Raw genomic sequence first — 15,807 nt, forward strand, 5'->3', positions numbered from 1 at the left:
CCCAAAATGCTAAAAAAACTTTTGATTTGGGGGATAAAATTCGCTGCTACAACCCAAGTAATAATAAGGATACCAGCGAGAGACTACTTGGGAAATTTTAGCCCCAAAAGTGAAAACCAGGACACAAACATTAACCAATACCAGGTTAAGAAAAAGAAAAAGAAAGAACTTTTATGATTACAACAATATTTGTGTTGCAAGCTTTATGACTAGATGGAAAAGTTACGAAGTAAAACATATGGGAAGGCTTCATCATGAGCTGAGAACTTTGTGACAAGGAGAGTAAAAGAACATTTCTAAGAAGTGCACAGACATCAGATCCCACCTCCCAAACCTTAAAACAATAAAGCCAAATGGATCTATCTAAACTTCACACTACTTACAGAAGATTGGAGGGCCTGTTCTTGGAGAGAGATATTCTGTCTCTCCCCACCTCATGGTTGGAAAGAAAAAGAAAAAAAAAAGGGAGAGAACACAAGAGGGGAGGAGCCAAAATTTAATTCTTACCTACATTCCTATCAGCCAACCACACCTGGCTAAGGAGGTTAACCCTTTTACTTCCAGAGTGCTGGCTAACCCTAATGATTATGACAAGCGCTGCATTTAGGGTGCCAAATACTAAACAGAGATATATTTAGGGAAAAATCTGCTCGAAATCCTGTGAAAGCTCTGGAGTACATTGCATGTGCTTTGAGCGCTAAAAGCATGGTTGATTGTCTTTGTCACTGCACAGTGCCTGAGGTCTTTCCTTGGGAGTCAATTTGGGGCTGGCTAAATTAATATGGGACACAGATCCCTCAGACCCTGTTTCTACCTCAAACCTCCAAGCCTCTTGTCAGATTCCCCAGGCCAGGGCAGGATTCAGGAAATTCCTATCCACATAGATTTCCTCCTTGTCACTCCCTAGGAGGAAAGGGACAAAATCTGGGTCCACAGACCACCTCCCTACATCCCCTTCACGCTTTCATGGGCTTCACCTGCCCTATATACCCTGAGTAGCCGGAGCTCTCAAGTCTCTGTCTTCCCAGGTTTCCAGCTCCATTCTCAGTCCATTTGGAGGACAGCGGTAGCACCAGCACTCCTAGGGCCAGGGGTCCAGAGCAACCTGGCTCCCATTCTCCTTGGCCTTCCAGCTTTTGCTGGAGAAACTACAAGCCTTGGGAACATAGTTCACCTGACAAGTACTGAAATGTTTCCATCACATGAACATTTTGGGGTTTCCAAAATGAAACGTGGCTCAACGTCCTGTCCATCAATTTTGCAAAGCTTTAGGTTTTTTCCCCCCACCAACCTTTGAAACGTTTCACTTTCCAGTCCAGCTTTAGTTGCGGTTAGTGTGTTATAATAGTGGATGGTTGATAACAAACAAAGTTGTTAACATTAGAGCTGGGGTCACAGCTTCCCTTTCGAAAATTCACTTGGTTACAAAGCTAAAGACAATTGAAAATTTACAGACTTGAACTAAAAACTGTGAAAAGATTAAAAGATTAAATAAAGATTATACAAGAACTGTGTTGGACCACACAGGGATTGGACTGCATCAAGTTATTTCCCTTTTAACTTTCTAATGGTGTACAAACATTTGCCCAAGCAGAAGAATGGCCAGCATTATAGATTCAAAGGAAAGAAGGATCTGTAAAGTGCTGACTCCCAGAAAGTGCTCCTGTGATTTGGGAGATTTTTTGTCATCAGCGTGAAATGTCGCACAAGCAGCTCTACAAGCTGGGCAATATTTGGTTGGGGTTAAGAAGGTATTTACAGGAGCACGGCAGGTACTTTATTAGTGAAGACAGGGAGAAGGTCTCTCTATGTACACAGGTAGTAGGTGTATGATTTGATGCGCAGAGCCGGAAGGAAAAATTAATGGAAAGGAGAAAGAAAGAACAAAGATAAGCATGTCCCAGCCTCTAGCTAAGTGGGCTGTTTATTTGATACACATAGAATTATGGGTCCCTAAGCACAGGGTGTCTGATCAACTTGCTAAACACAGACTATTGTAGCCTCTGTCTTGCCCAAAGCACAATTCACCCAGCTCAGTCACTCACCTGCAATGTGTCAAACAATAGGTGATAAATACGCAAATTAAACAAAGACACAGGAGCATGATGGTGAGCTGGAGAAATAAGCTGTCAAGTGGAAGTTTAATAGTTTAACAGCACATCGTTGAAATGACACAAACAAGTAGAGGAGCAGAACTCTGGTTCGGGCCAGTGCTGCAGAAGCTCCCCACATCAAAGCAGGATGTCCAACCACCAGCATTACATCACCACAACTGGGTTGATCAAATCCCAAGGGCTGGAAACTGTTATGAACCCCTTGTAAATAAGCAGCGCCTATGGTTGTCAGAAGAAGTTTCCTCCATTGTTAACGGCACCACAAATAAACTGAAAATATATCGAGCTCCTGTCAAGAGTAGATTCCCACCAGAGCCAGCTGAGACACTGCTGGGTTATTGGACATGCCTTTGGAAACAATTACGGAGCTGCTTGTTGGTATTGTGTTTAAATTGATCAAATCACAGTTACTTTAAAGAAAAGGTTATTTACCTGGTTGTTTAAAGACAATGACTTCATTTCTGTCACTACACCAATGAATTTGGAATCACATGCAATCGAATTAATGTGCTAGTCCAAGACTCTGAGGCTGTGGCCATACAGCAAAGTTATTTCAAGATAAGACCTGTTCTTTCAAAATAACTTTGTAAGCATCTACAGCACTTACACATTATTTCAAAATAAATTCAAAAGGGCAGGTGTGTTATTTCAAGTTTCTTAAACCTCACTGCAGGAGAAATAACACCTATTGCAAAATAGGCACTGTTAAGACACAGAATAGCGATACTTCCAAAAAAGCTGTAATCCATTCTTGCATGTAACCGTGTTAATTTAAAATAAGCTATTACGGAATGGCTTATTTCACATGAACTTTCATGTGAGGACGTAGCCTGCGGTGGCTTTTCATGATCTTTAGCGAGGCAGAACACAGAGCTCGTATGTTTTTGGTAAACGTATCACAAAGATTGACATTGTAGTTAAATCAATGTCTTTGGGATCCACGAAAGGCTTCAAGGTAAAATTCTGCAAAATTGTTGTCAGTACCAAAAAGAGTTCCATGCGAGCCAGCCCCTCTCCAACACACATCCGTTTCCCTGCGACAGAAAAGGAAGTTTGAGGAGATGCAAGAGATCTTTGTATGCAATATTCTTTAAATACTGTCACAATGGAAGTAAAGCTCAGGGTTAAAGTTAGATGCCTAGAGAGATTCAGGGTAACTGTATAGAAGATAATGGCCATCGCTAAGAGTCCAGGAAGACATGAAAACTTTGGCAGACTTGAGTCCTCAGTAAGAGATCATTTGAAAGGCTGAGTTCCATATGATCAGTAACCTTTAAAACACAAATCCACAGGGGGGGAAGGAGTGAGGAATGCAAATCTCGAACCTGCTAATATATTTAAGATTGATGGTTCTTCAGTGGAGGATGGAAGAAACAAGCGGAGAGGTGCAGGTACGGGAAGCAGCAGGCTGGAGGCAGACAAAAGACCAAAGAAGTTCGTTTTCTTTTTACTAACGGAGTTACTGGTGATCTTCCTTGATTGGAATAAAGTTGATACACTAAGCAGACTCTATTCCTTCTGTCCAGATGTTCATGCACAGTTAACTTCAACCCTGTTGCACGTTACTCCCTTCATCTTTACTCTTTCATGTGCATTCCATCACAATTCATCCACAGCAAGCTCAGAGACAAACAGACAAAGGGAGATAGGACGTTGCCAGGCAGAGGAGAGAGTAATGGTTGTCCAGCAGGTCAAAAAGAAAGAAAGAAAGAAAGACTGGCAACCAACAGATGCTCCACTGTTATGAGAAGCTCTGTCTCAGGGATGACCTGCAAATGCTGAGAAGACTAGAGTTTGAGGACTCTTTGTATACTCAAGAAAAAGCAAAGAGAGAATGATCTGGAGTCTGAAATAAATACAGTGTCTTTTACCTGCAGAAAAAGGTATGAAGAAGTCACTTTTCCTAAAGGTACCATTTTCATCCAAGAAATGCCCTGGGTTAAAATGCTCCGGATTTGGAAATTCCTTGCTGTCATATAGGACGGCCTCCAGAAACGGGAATACTGTGGTGCCCTGATTTAGTAAATACAGATAAAGAAAGTTTGAGTGGTTACATTGCAAAGTAAAAAATCTCCAGATCTCACTGAACTAGAAACTGGGACACACTTTCCTTTGCTGCATTTCCTTGCATCCCCTGGAAAGTCATGCTTCAAACAGAACTACAAATAATCACATCCCAGGAGACAAGGTAAACCCATCAAACTGCAGCCCACCTGGAACAACAAGATCCTGGAATCTCAGGAAAAGTCTGCTCCCATGAGAACATCACCCTGGTTTTGACGGCAAAGAGGTTTGCAAAAGTCTGATTCAGATCAATGTTCCCTCACATCTTTTCCATTCATGTATGGATTTTTTGCCCAAATTTGCAGAATTAATTTTTACATGCACAGAAGCCTGTGTGTGCACCACTGGTAGAAACAAAAATCTGTCTGTGGGTGCTCTGTTAATCAGCTGGGTGGCAGTTGACTCTCTCCTGAGCAGCTGCATATGTTCGCAGGAAATGCTGATTCAGATTCAGAAATATTAGGTGCCTCTCTCTGCTCACTTGCAGAAGAATCTGAGCTTCCCTCGTCCTTATAATTGAATTATCACACCAATAGTTTCCCCATAACTAAGAGGAACACAATAATGCTGAAAATGCCTATATAGCTCAAAGTGAAGCTCCGTTGTCACCCTAGGTTGTGAGCACTTTGAGTAGGGCTGCTTATTAATATTTGAGCACGTGTAGAGCTTGCAGGAGACAGGGAACAGAACCAGTTAGGAAACTGACCTCACCCAAGAGACTCCCAAAAAGAGGCAAAACTGTTGACCACTCTATTTGACATCAATTCCGTGTCTGAAATGGTAAACAAGGTTCAAAGTCTTTTCTCCGGAATGACACCTGGGCCTGCAGAATGCTGGGTTCTGGTCTTTTTCATGCCAGTAATTGTGAAGAACATCGGCCACATTCAAAACATTTCTATTCCGAATAATTCAAAAAGGAAAAGGCAGAAGAAGTGAACTTTAACAGAGAAACCCTGAGAACTAACCTTGGGGATAAGATATTGTCTGAAATGAATGTCTTTGGTCACAGCATGAGGCACAGCGAATGGAACAAGGTTAATGAATCTCTGCATCTCTTGTAAAACAGCATCCGTGAAGGGCATCTGACTTTGGTCTGCCATGCAGGGGCTTCGGCCTCAGCCAATCACACGATCAATCTCTTCATGAATTTTCTCTGTCAGCACATGGATGACATTCAGAATAAAATTAAACTCCAGAGACCTCATCGTTTTCCCCATTTTTTTGCCACATTGCCACATATACAGTTCTTAGATGGGGAACATAACAAAACTGGTCAGTTTGAGGGTCACAGAAGCTACTATACATGGTACTTAGGACAAAGAACCAACACTGTAGCTATGGGGTGGTGATACGGCTCACGCCTTGCTGTGTTATCAAACAGAACACAGGGTCGTGACAGCCCTGGGATGGAAAGGTACCTCTTACCCACAAATGAGGCACCATTTGGCCAGGGGCAGTGAAGACTTCTCCTGCACAAACACATACGGTTTCTCCTGGCCCGTGGTCTATTTCAACTTGACGGCCCTGTTCTGAGACGGCCCATCAGGAGGCTTGGTAAAGGCAGCCGTGTTGGTGCTTTTCCAATGGCGACAGCTGTCCCCACTGATCCAAAACACCTATCCCCGAACACCTCTCAGTAAACCAATGAGCAGCCTGAACACAGTGGTGAGATGCATCATTTCAAACTAAGCCTAGATCCGTCTGATGACGAAAGAGGAAGGGATCTGAACTCTATGAGAGACTGATGCCCGGAAGCATGTGAAACCCTCATTTCTTCAAAACTAGCAATTGTGTCTATCTATGTCATACCATCTATGTGTGGGTATTTCAGAAGAATCTGGAATCCGTATCTCAGGGTGGTGCTGGTTGTATCTGTCCCAGCAAGGAATAAATCTTCTGTGCTTCTTGCCAAGTTTTCAGTGGTAAAGTCCGACTGGTCATTCTGTCGTTCCTGCAGAGAGTTTTGTCATATTTCTTTCATCACTGACAATCGGAGTATGTGGCATCTGTTCATACAGGCCTGAGCCTTCTCACCTTCCACCCAATCTATGAACCATCTGGTGTCTTTCAGAAAGTTGAACTCAAGAGGAAACCACTTTCAAACTAGGAGCCAAATGGTTTCACTTTGATGCTCCAAAGGAAGGAAAACCCCAATGAACGTGCAAATGCCTGGTTACCTGCTGAGCAAGGCCGGCCGTGACAGAACTGCTGATAGGCTGTTGTTGCAAAATATCACGGGGGATTTGCAAGAGGCATTTCCAGTAAGCTAGGAGTAGGCTAGGTCTGGAGGTAAGAGCACAGGCAGCCTTTTGAAACTGCCAGCCACTGCTTCCTGTGCATCTTTCAATGCAGCGTGTGCACAGCCTGAGGGACCAGTCCTGCCTCTCTTACAGGTGAAGTCCCACCAGCATCTCTCACACAAATGAGATGAGCAGGACGGGGTATTAGAATGGAAGTTTCAGGTTCAGAAACCACGTTCTTTTTTGAGTCTTGTGCAGAGAGAAAAACACCCAAATTGGTCACACTCACTCCACAACCTCTGCTCTGACATACCTCTACCATTTTGATGAGGAAAGCAGCAATGAACTCTCGAGGGCAGTTGGGGTCTAACAACTCTTCACTCTCTCCAAAATAAATCTCTTGAGCTCCTCATCAATTTTAAATATCCTGTGGTGAGACCCCAGAATGTAATCCAGGAGAGTCGGGAAAAAATTGTACAGCTATAAAGGTAGAAGGAAAAACGCATCTTTTTTACTGTGGGCCAAATAACCATAGTGTTTACCCAACTGACTCAATTGCAGCTGCAAAATGAAATAGTTTGACCCCAATATTGGGAATAGCTGCAGTCTGACATGGAGAACGGGACCATGATGAGAAATGGAAACACCTATTTAAGGGAAATGAACAGTAAAATAAATATTGAGAAAAAGCCTCCGTCCTTCCATCCACAGTGAAGCGGAAGAAACTCCAGAACACACCTGGACCAGGAAGAAGCCGAACAACTTATTGTTTTCCATGACGAGATGAATTAAAGTCAGAAATTTCTTATCTTCATAGTCAAACCGGTCCCCAAAGATGACAGAGCAGATGATGTTGGAGATGGCGTACCTGAAGAAGACAGTGGGGTCAAAGGGCCGCCCTGGAGCAAAATTAAGCCAGAGTCATGTTTATAAATCAGTATTTCCACCTTCAGCCCTTGATGCTATTGAGATGTTCTGGATCTGGTGGCCCCATGCCCAGAGGTCAGTCTCTAATATTCAGTGGGGAGGTAGAGCTGTGGTGTCACACTTCAAGGGTGAGCTGTCAGTCCCTTCTGAGAGCCCCTCTCAAGTGACACTTGAGACTTCTTGCCCTTCTCTGAATGCAAGGAAGGAATCCTACAGTCCCATCTCTTTTGGACTGGAGAAAAACCAAACCACCCTAATTCAGTTCCCTGTGTTAGTTTACACCTCCTCGAGACCAACTTTCCCCATTTGCTCACTGGCCACAGAACAGAGGATAGAAAACATGGGAGATGAGCATCGGGAACGGTTATCTCACAAACTTTTCTCACAAAGTTAATTTCAGGAAAACATAGATTATGACACGCGCAGCTACTGTTTCAACCAAAGTTACTTTCACAAGAAAAGGAAAACAAGAGAGTCTTAAGTTTACTCTTCAGTTTTCAGCACACAGACAGCAAATCCCCACCCTGGGTGTTTCTGAGCCTTTCCACCAGAAAACAGGCTTCCTCCTGGATTCGCAGCTCAATGCTCTTCTTCCCCATCCCAAAGTTTCTCAGGTTGGTGAGGGCAAATCGGCGAAGCTGCTTCCATCAATCCCAATTGCTGAAGACAATACCTGGAAAAACAGGAGGAGACCGCATGCTGCGAGAGGGGAGGACATCAACTCAGGTTTCCAAATTGTCTAACTTAAGGAAATATTGGTCACTGAAAGAACATAAATTCATATATTGTGGTGTTTGTCTTCTAGTAACAACATGATATGACATTGACGTGTATGTAACAAAATCCTCCATCTGGTTCTTTCCATCGGTTGTTAGCCCAATGGCTGTATTTTATTTACTAACACAGTGTAAAGTGGCACAGTAATTAGAGCAAAAGGAATATACTGGTACTTGATAAAAATCAGAACTCCACTGGGATATCAACAGGCGGCTAAAGTTAGAATCATTCGAAGAACAGAGCCAAGCAAAACACCAGCTGTCTTCTGAGTTGTGTTCTCCATAAGCAGAGAACATCAGTGATACACCTCTTAAATGTAACTCTTCCTTTGGCAATCTTCTCAAAGAATGGTTGGGTTCCTCTTCCACTGAACTCCTGCCTTTGGTCAAATCAGTGCTTCCTTTACAGCCGTGTATCCAGACAGCAGCATAATCGGCTCGGAGCCAAAGTATACCGTGAAAACTGGGCCGTACTATACACTGAGCTGTCATTGATTAACACAACAGACCAATGTACTTTTACTAAAGCCACTTAACGTAAAAATATGAGTTGCTCTCATGTCACGTAGTAAAGGACAGAAGCAACTAAAACCAAAATGTAGATCCTCACACCCCCTACCTAAATTTCCAGCCTGGTGCTTCTCTAATTTATTTGATCACACGGCCTTGCTCTGTGTCTGTTTCTTATGGCCACGCTCCCAAAAACAAAGGCCCCATGCAGCTCTGAAGGCAGGGTAGAGTGGCAACACCAGTGGCTGTTTTAATGCCCAGCTCTCAAGGCAGCACCTCACCGGCAGAGAAGTAAGGGTAGCGATAAGAAAAGTTATATTCATCAAAGGCTATTGAAGGAATTGCAGATGTCATTGCAGAGCCTTTGGCTATTATCTTTGAAAGCTTGTGGAAATCGGGAGAGCTCTCAGATGTTTGGAAAAAGGCAAATGTGGTGTCCATCTTTAAAAAGGAATGAAGGACAAACCAGGGAATTCAAGACCCATCAGCCTGATTCAGTCCCTGGAAAAATCATGGAGTGAATGCTCAAGGAATCCATTTTGAAGCACTTGGAGGACAGCAAAGTGATCAAGAGTAGTCAACATGGATTCACCAAGGGCAAGTGATGCCCGAGTAATCACAGTCACTTCTATGCCTAGGTAACTGACTCTGTGGACATGGGGAAGTCAGTGGAAACGTTACACCTTGACTGGGGCAAACCTTTTGCTTCAATCTCCCACAACATTCTTGCCCACATTTAGCCTCCCTGAGACAAAGCCACTCATAAGGAAAACAATTCCATTTCCTTATGTAGAGATTGGCTCATGTCCCTCAAATTCACCTGCAGGACATTTCCTACGATGGGAAAAGCAATGGGGCCAGGCAGCAGCTTTCCCCTTCCAGACCTTTTTCTCCATATTGAAAAGAAAAAAAGGCAAGAAACACAAATGAATAGGAAAAGAGTGGTTGTTCCCAGAGGCTCCATTGAAGAGTCCAGCAATTCTACTGGCTTCTGGAAAAGGATTATTTTGGATTTCAGAACCCACACTCCGTATATTGCTGTCAAACACACAGTGCGAAGTTCAAGCAATTAGCCAGTGATGACTCTCCTTTCTTCTGAGGCAACACGATTATCTAGGGCCAACCAAGTTTATTAGATACTGACAAACTCAAAATGGACTCCTCTGACCTTTTGTTTGCATATCAACTGTTTGCTGCTGGTGCTCTCCCTGACCCAGACCAAAAATTAATCATTACATGAAACCTTTCAAGGCCCCTCTCCAACCCCTAGATGTCCATGAAATCATCATCCACTCTATGCACAGACCCCGAGAGTCTTGGCGCCAGCTGGCACATACAAGAAGGGTGATGGCCTTTCACGGTGCTCAACAGGTTGTAGATAAAGTTTGGAGACTGGCACACAGCCAACTCCTGTCAGCCCCTCTCTCAGCTGGCCCCCATCTTGGGTTGCTGCTTTATTGCCCTCTTCAGCCCACTGCACCACACTTACCACCTCCCCACTTTGTGAGGTCTCCAGACACAAAGTCCCCAATTGCCCCAGCATTTTCACTTCTGCCTCCCTATTGCAAATTCAGAGCCCTTTCGCTATTCACCCCTTTGGGTGTGATTCCTTGCGCATTATCTCCCAGCCAGTATCTGGATTTGGGTCCTTCCTTGGACGTGGACGTCTGAACAAATGGCCATGTCTTCAGAGGAGGAGGGAACTGGCCACTTTGGGACAGAGCCCCCATTACTTGTGATGCCCCTCACCGAGATGTGACTTAACCCACCTCCCTCCCTTTCCTCTTTGCATGAAATCCTTAAAAGTGCAGCCACACACACCTTCTTAAAGATCCTTCCAGCCGGCCTCTCAATTACTGATCACTGACAGAGGGATGATTCCAGCTGAGGTGTCCCATGGGGTCAACCATTGGGTTCATTCCGTGGATCACTTTTACTCAAATAAGGGAACCTCTTTTTAAATACCACCTCTGACCACATCGAACATCTTATGAATATGCATGAAGATTTCAAACCTCTTTTCCTTATCTGTACTTCCACACCCTAGGTAGCTTGTGGTACCGTAATCTTCACAGCATGTTCTTAGCTCTTAAGCTCTTAGTAACACTACAGTTTACTCCCGACTTATAGGCAGGTTGTATTCCCGGGCAGCCAAGTACAAGCTGAATTTCATGTAAGTGAGGTGAGGACAGCATGATAGGTTAGCAGTGCTGTGTAACTTACTCTGAGCTAGGCATAAAAATGTATCTCGGAGGGGCTGTCTTTGTCTATATGTGGCAATGGAAAATCCCACCTCTCACTGAGCAGGTCCATTGCAATGGCCATACATGTGGTAGCATAACTGTCCACATCGTATCCTGCGAGCTAGAACTATACTGAGCAAAGCTCAAGACAGTTAACCTGTCCGAACACCTTGCATCTTACCTGATTGTGTGCGTCTCAGGGGCTCTCTCAGAGTCTGTTGTGCTGGCTATCTGGGCAGAACCAGGGTAGCACACAGGGTCAACACCTGCATACAGCCGAACGTCTATCAATATCTGGCCAATCACGATACATCAGTGACATCTGATGGCAGGGTTAAAACAAGTAGAGAAGTTCTTGGAGAATGGGTCCATCAATGGCGATTACATATGATGGTCAAAGATTCGTTAACTTCACACTCCTGTTCCACGATGACATGACGGTCTTTGTTCTTTCAAATGGTGAGTCCTCAGATCCATTTGAGATATCCGACGGTGTGAAGCAAGGTTGTGTGTTGACCCCCGTGTTATTCAACCTCTTTTTCTCGTGCGTCCTCAGCCACGCACTTAGGGACCTGCACCACGGAGTCTACATAAAATACACACTTGATGGGTCACTTTTCGAGCTTCGTCGTCTGAATGCTAAAACAAAGATGCTTAAGAGGCTCATCCTTGAAGCCCTTTTGCTGATGACTTTGCACTTATGGCACACAAGGCATCTGATCCCCAGCTCATCGTCAACAAGTTTCAGGATGACACTCGCCTGTTTGGTTTGACCATCAGCCTAGGAAAGACCGAGTTACTGTTTTAACCCTCTGCAGGAAGTGCTGCTCTCCCCACTTCAGTCTTGATTGAAGGAACAGAGTTAAAAACAGTACAGGAGTTCAAGTACCTTGGCAGTGTGATAGCCAATGATGGCTCCCTTGACAAAGAAATCAATGCCAGAATCTGCCAAGCCAGCTGGGCACGAGGACCTCTGAGAGCGCAAGTCTTGAATCAGCACAACATGCAACCATCCACTAAACTGAGAGTGTACAAGGCTGTAGTCCTGACCAGTCTCCTGTATGAATATGAAACCTGGCTCTTGTACAGAAAACATAAAAAATGGCTGGAGAGCTTCCACACACGCAGCCTGAGGTCAATACTGCACATTCCATGGCAGGACGGAGTTATGAACCTGGAGGTCCTGGATAGAGCAGGAACCACAAGCATCGAAGCCATGATTCTGAAAGCCCAGCTTCGCTGGACAGGGCACATCGTACACATGGAGGAGTCAAGAATCCCTAAGCAGCTGCTCTATGGTGAACTCTCCCAGGGCAAAAAGGAATTGAGGCAGGCATCACAAGAGGTATGGAGACTGCATGAATGCCAACATTCCTCATGCTGGTTTCAAACCAGATCAGCTGGAGCAGAATATGAAAGACCCAACAGGCTGGTGTGCTCTCGTATGACATGCGTATGACAACTTTGAAGAGCAGTGAGGCGTACGCGTCATTGATGCTCATGAGAGGAAGAAAGCAAGAGCAGCAGGTGCACCAACAGAGCCAGGACAATTCCCTTGCCCCCACTGAGAACGCCCATCCCGTTCAAAGCTTGGACTCCTCAGCCACATGCGACTCCACAAGCGATGAGCCTGTGTAAGCTCAAGACATCATCGTTGGACACGAGGGGCTACCTACCAAAATACAATAAAAAATACAGGGAAAGCAACAATGTTCTTAGTGTCTTGAAACCTCTGACTGCCAGACGCTGACAGTGGACAAATCACTGGATAAATTGCCCTGTTCTGTTCATTCCTTCTGAAGTATCTGTTATTGGCAGGGTACGGGGTTCTGTGGACCATTTGTCTGAGCCAGTATGGCCGTTCTCATGTTCCTTTGCTTGCACTGCTTTCAGAAACCTGCAAAAGCCTGCTGAGTAGTGGTGACCGGGCTGTTAATGGGAGCAGCTCCCCTGTTGCAATGGTTTTGCAAGTCTGATAAGGCAGGAAATGCTCCCAAACTACTTAAGCCTGGCTGAGCCTGTCAGGATACCCAACAGATGGGTAAACTAGAGACAAGCTGTCATGGCTTCTTTCCCACTCTTGCAAGATAAATGCAGAAGTGGGGGCCAGCAAAATTACCTCCAAAACCTTATCTACCAGGTTTTGGTTTAAACTTTTCCCCAAAAATGCAAAAAAACCTTAGATTTGGGGGACAAAATTCGCTGCCATAACCCTAGTAATAATAAGGAAACCAGGGAGAGACTACTTGGGAAATTTTAGCCCCAAAATTAAAAAACCAGGACACAAACATTAACCAATACCAGGTTAAGAAAAAGAAAAAGAAAGAACTTTTATTATTACAACAATATTTCTGTTGCAAGCTTTATGACTATATGGAAGAGTTACAAAGTAAAATATATGGGAAGTCTTCATCATGAGCCGAGAACTTAGTTACAAGGAGAGTAAAAGAACATTTCTAAGAAGTGCACAGACATCAGATCCCACCTCCCAAACCTTAAAACAATAAAGCCAAATGGATCTCTCTAAACTTTAACCTACTTACAGAAGATTGGAGGGCCTGTTCTTGGAGGGAGATATTCTGTCTCTCTCCCCCTCATGGCTGGAAAGAAAAAGAAAAAAAATAGAGAGAGAACAGAAGAGGGGAGGAGCCAAAATTCAATTCTTATCTACATTCCTATCGGCCAACCCCACCTGGCTAAAGAGGTTAACCCTTTTACTCCCAGGCTGATGGCTAACCCTCGTGATTATGACAAGCGCTGCATTTACGGTGCCAAATGCTCATCAACAGAGATATATTTAGGGAAAAATCTGCTCGAAATCCTGTGAAAGCTCTGGAGTACATTGCATCTGCTTTGAGCGCTAAAAACATGGTTGATTGTCTTTGTCACTGCATGGTTCCTGAGGTCTTTCCTTGGGAGTCAATTTGGGGCTGGCTAAAGTAATATGGGACACAGATCCCTCAGACCCTGTTGCTACCTCAAACCTCCAAGCCTCTTGTCAGATTCCCCAGGCCAGGGCAGTATTCAGGAAATTCCTATCTGCATAGATTTCCTCCTTGTCACTCCCTAGGAGGAAAGGGACAAAATCTGGGTCCACAGACCTCCTCCCTACATCCTCTTCACGCTCTCATGAGCTTCACTTGCCCTATATATCCTTCGTAGGCTGAGCTCTCAAGTCTCTGTCTTCCCAGGTTTCCAGCTCCGTTCTCACTCCATTTGGAGGACAGCGGTAGCACCAGCACTCCTAGGGCCAGGGCTCCAGAGCAACCTGGCTCCCATTCTCCTTGGCCTTCCAGCTTTTGCTGGGGAAACCACAAGCCGTGGGAACCTAGTTCACTTGACAAGCACTGAAATGTTTCCATCTCAGGAACATTTTGGGGTTTCCAAAATGAAACATGGCTCAACGTCCTGTCCATCAATTTTGCAAAGCTTTAGGTTTTTTCCCCCCACCAACCTTTGAAATGTTTCACTTTCCAGTCCAGCTTTAGTTGCGGTTAGTGTGTTATAATAGTGGGTGGTTGATAACAAACAAAGTTGTTAATGTTCGAGCTGGGGTCACAGCTTCCCTTTCTTAAAGTCCACTTGGTTACAAAGCTAAAGACATGGGAAAATTTAGAGACTTGAACTAAAAACTGTAGAAGATTAAAATATTAAATAAAGATTATACAACTGTGTAGGACTACACGGGGCTTGGACTGCATCAAGTTTTTTCCCTTTTAACTTTCTAATAGATATACAAACATCTGCCCAGGCTGAGGCATGGCCAGCATTGTAGATTCAAAGGAAAGAAGGGACTGGAAAGTGCTGCCTCCCAACAAGTGCTCCTGCGATTTGGGGGATTTTGCGTCATCAGTGCGAAATGTTGCACAAGCAGCTGTACAAGCCGGGCAACATTTGGTTGGGGTTAAGAAGGCATTTACAGGAGCACAGCAGGTACTTTATGAGTGAAGACAGGGAGAAGGTCTCTCTATGTACACAGGTAGTAGGTATATGAGCTGATGCTCAGAGCTGGAAGGAAAAAGGAATGGAAAGGAGAAAGAAAGCACAAAAATAAGCACGTCCCAGCCTCTAGCTTAAGGGGGCTCCTTATTTGATACACATAGAAGTATGGCTCCCTAAGCACAGGGTGTCGGAGCAAGTCGCTAAACACAAACTATTGTAGCATCTCTCTTGCCCAAAGCACAATTCACCCAGCTCAGTCACTCACCTGCAATGTGTCAAACAATAGGTGATAATCACGCAAATTAAAGAAAGACACAGGAGCATGATGGTGAGCTGGAGAAATAAGCTGTCAAGTGGAAGTTTAATAGTTTAACAGTGCACAGATGAAATTACACAAACAAGTAACAGAGAAGTACTCTGGTTCTGGCCACTGTTGCAGACGCTCCCCATATCAAAGCAGGATGTCCAACCATCAGCATTACATCCCCACAACTGGGTTGATCAAATCCAAAAGGCGGGAAACTTCTATTAACCCCTTATAAATAACCAGCGCCTATGGGAGTCAGAAGAACTTTCCCCTCCATTGTTATCTGCACCACAAATGAACCGAAAACATATCTACCTTATGTCAAGAGTAGATTCACGCCAGATCCTGGATAGCTCCCTCAGCAAGTTTGCGGATGACGCAAAACTAGAGGGAGAGGTAGATTCATTGGAGGGTAGAGGGAGAATCCAGAGGGACTTGGATAAATTGGAGGACTGGGTCAAAAGAAATCTGATGAGGTTTAATAAGGAGAAGTGTAGAGTCCTGCACCTGTGGCGGAAGAATCCCAAGCATTGTTACCAGCTGGGGACCAACTGGCTCACAGCAGTACGATGGAAAGGGACCTAGGGGTTATGGTGGATGAAAGGCTGGATATGACTAAACAGTGTGCCCTTGTAGCCAAGAAGGCTAACGGCATACTGGGGTGCATTAGGAGGAACATTTTGA

At 44.5% G+C, this 15,807-nt stretch overlaps 1 pseudogene; it reads right to left on the bottom strand.

Moving 5' to 3' along the window:
- Positions 1-2,966: 2,966 nt before the first annotated feature.
- LOC142015907 (cytochrome P450 2H2-like) lies at positions 2,967-9,595 on the bottom strand (annotated as a pseudogene).
- Between the last annotated feature and the right edge of the window lie 6,212 nt (positions 9,596-15,807).

The sequence above is a fragment of the Carettochelys insculpta genome, chromosome 7, assembly GCF_033958435.1.
Source record: "Carettochelys insculpta isolate YL-2023 chromosome 7, ASM3395843v1, whole genome shotgun sequence".
Taxonomy (NCBI): Eukaryota; Metazoa; Chordata; order Testudines; family Carettochelyidae; genus Carettochelys; species Carettochelys insculpta.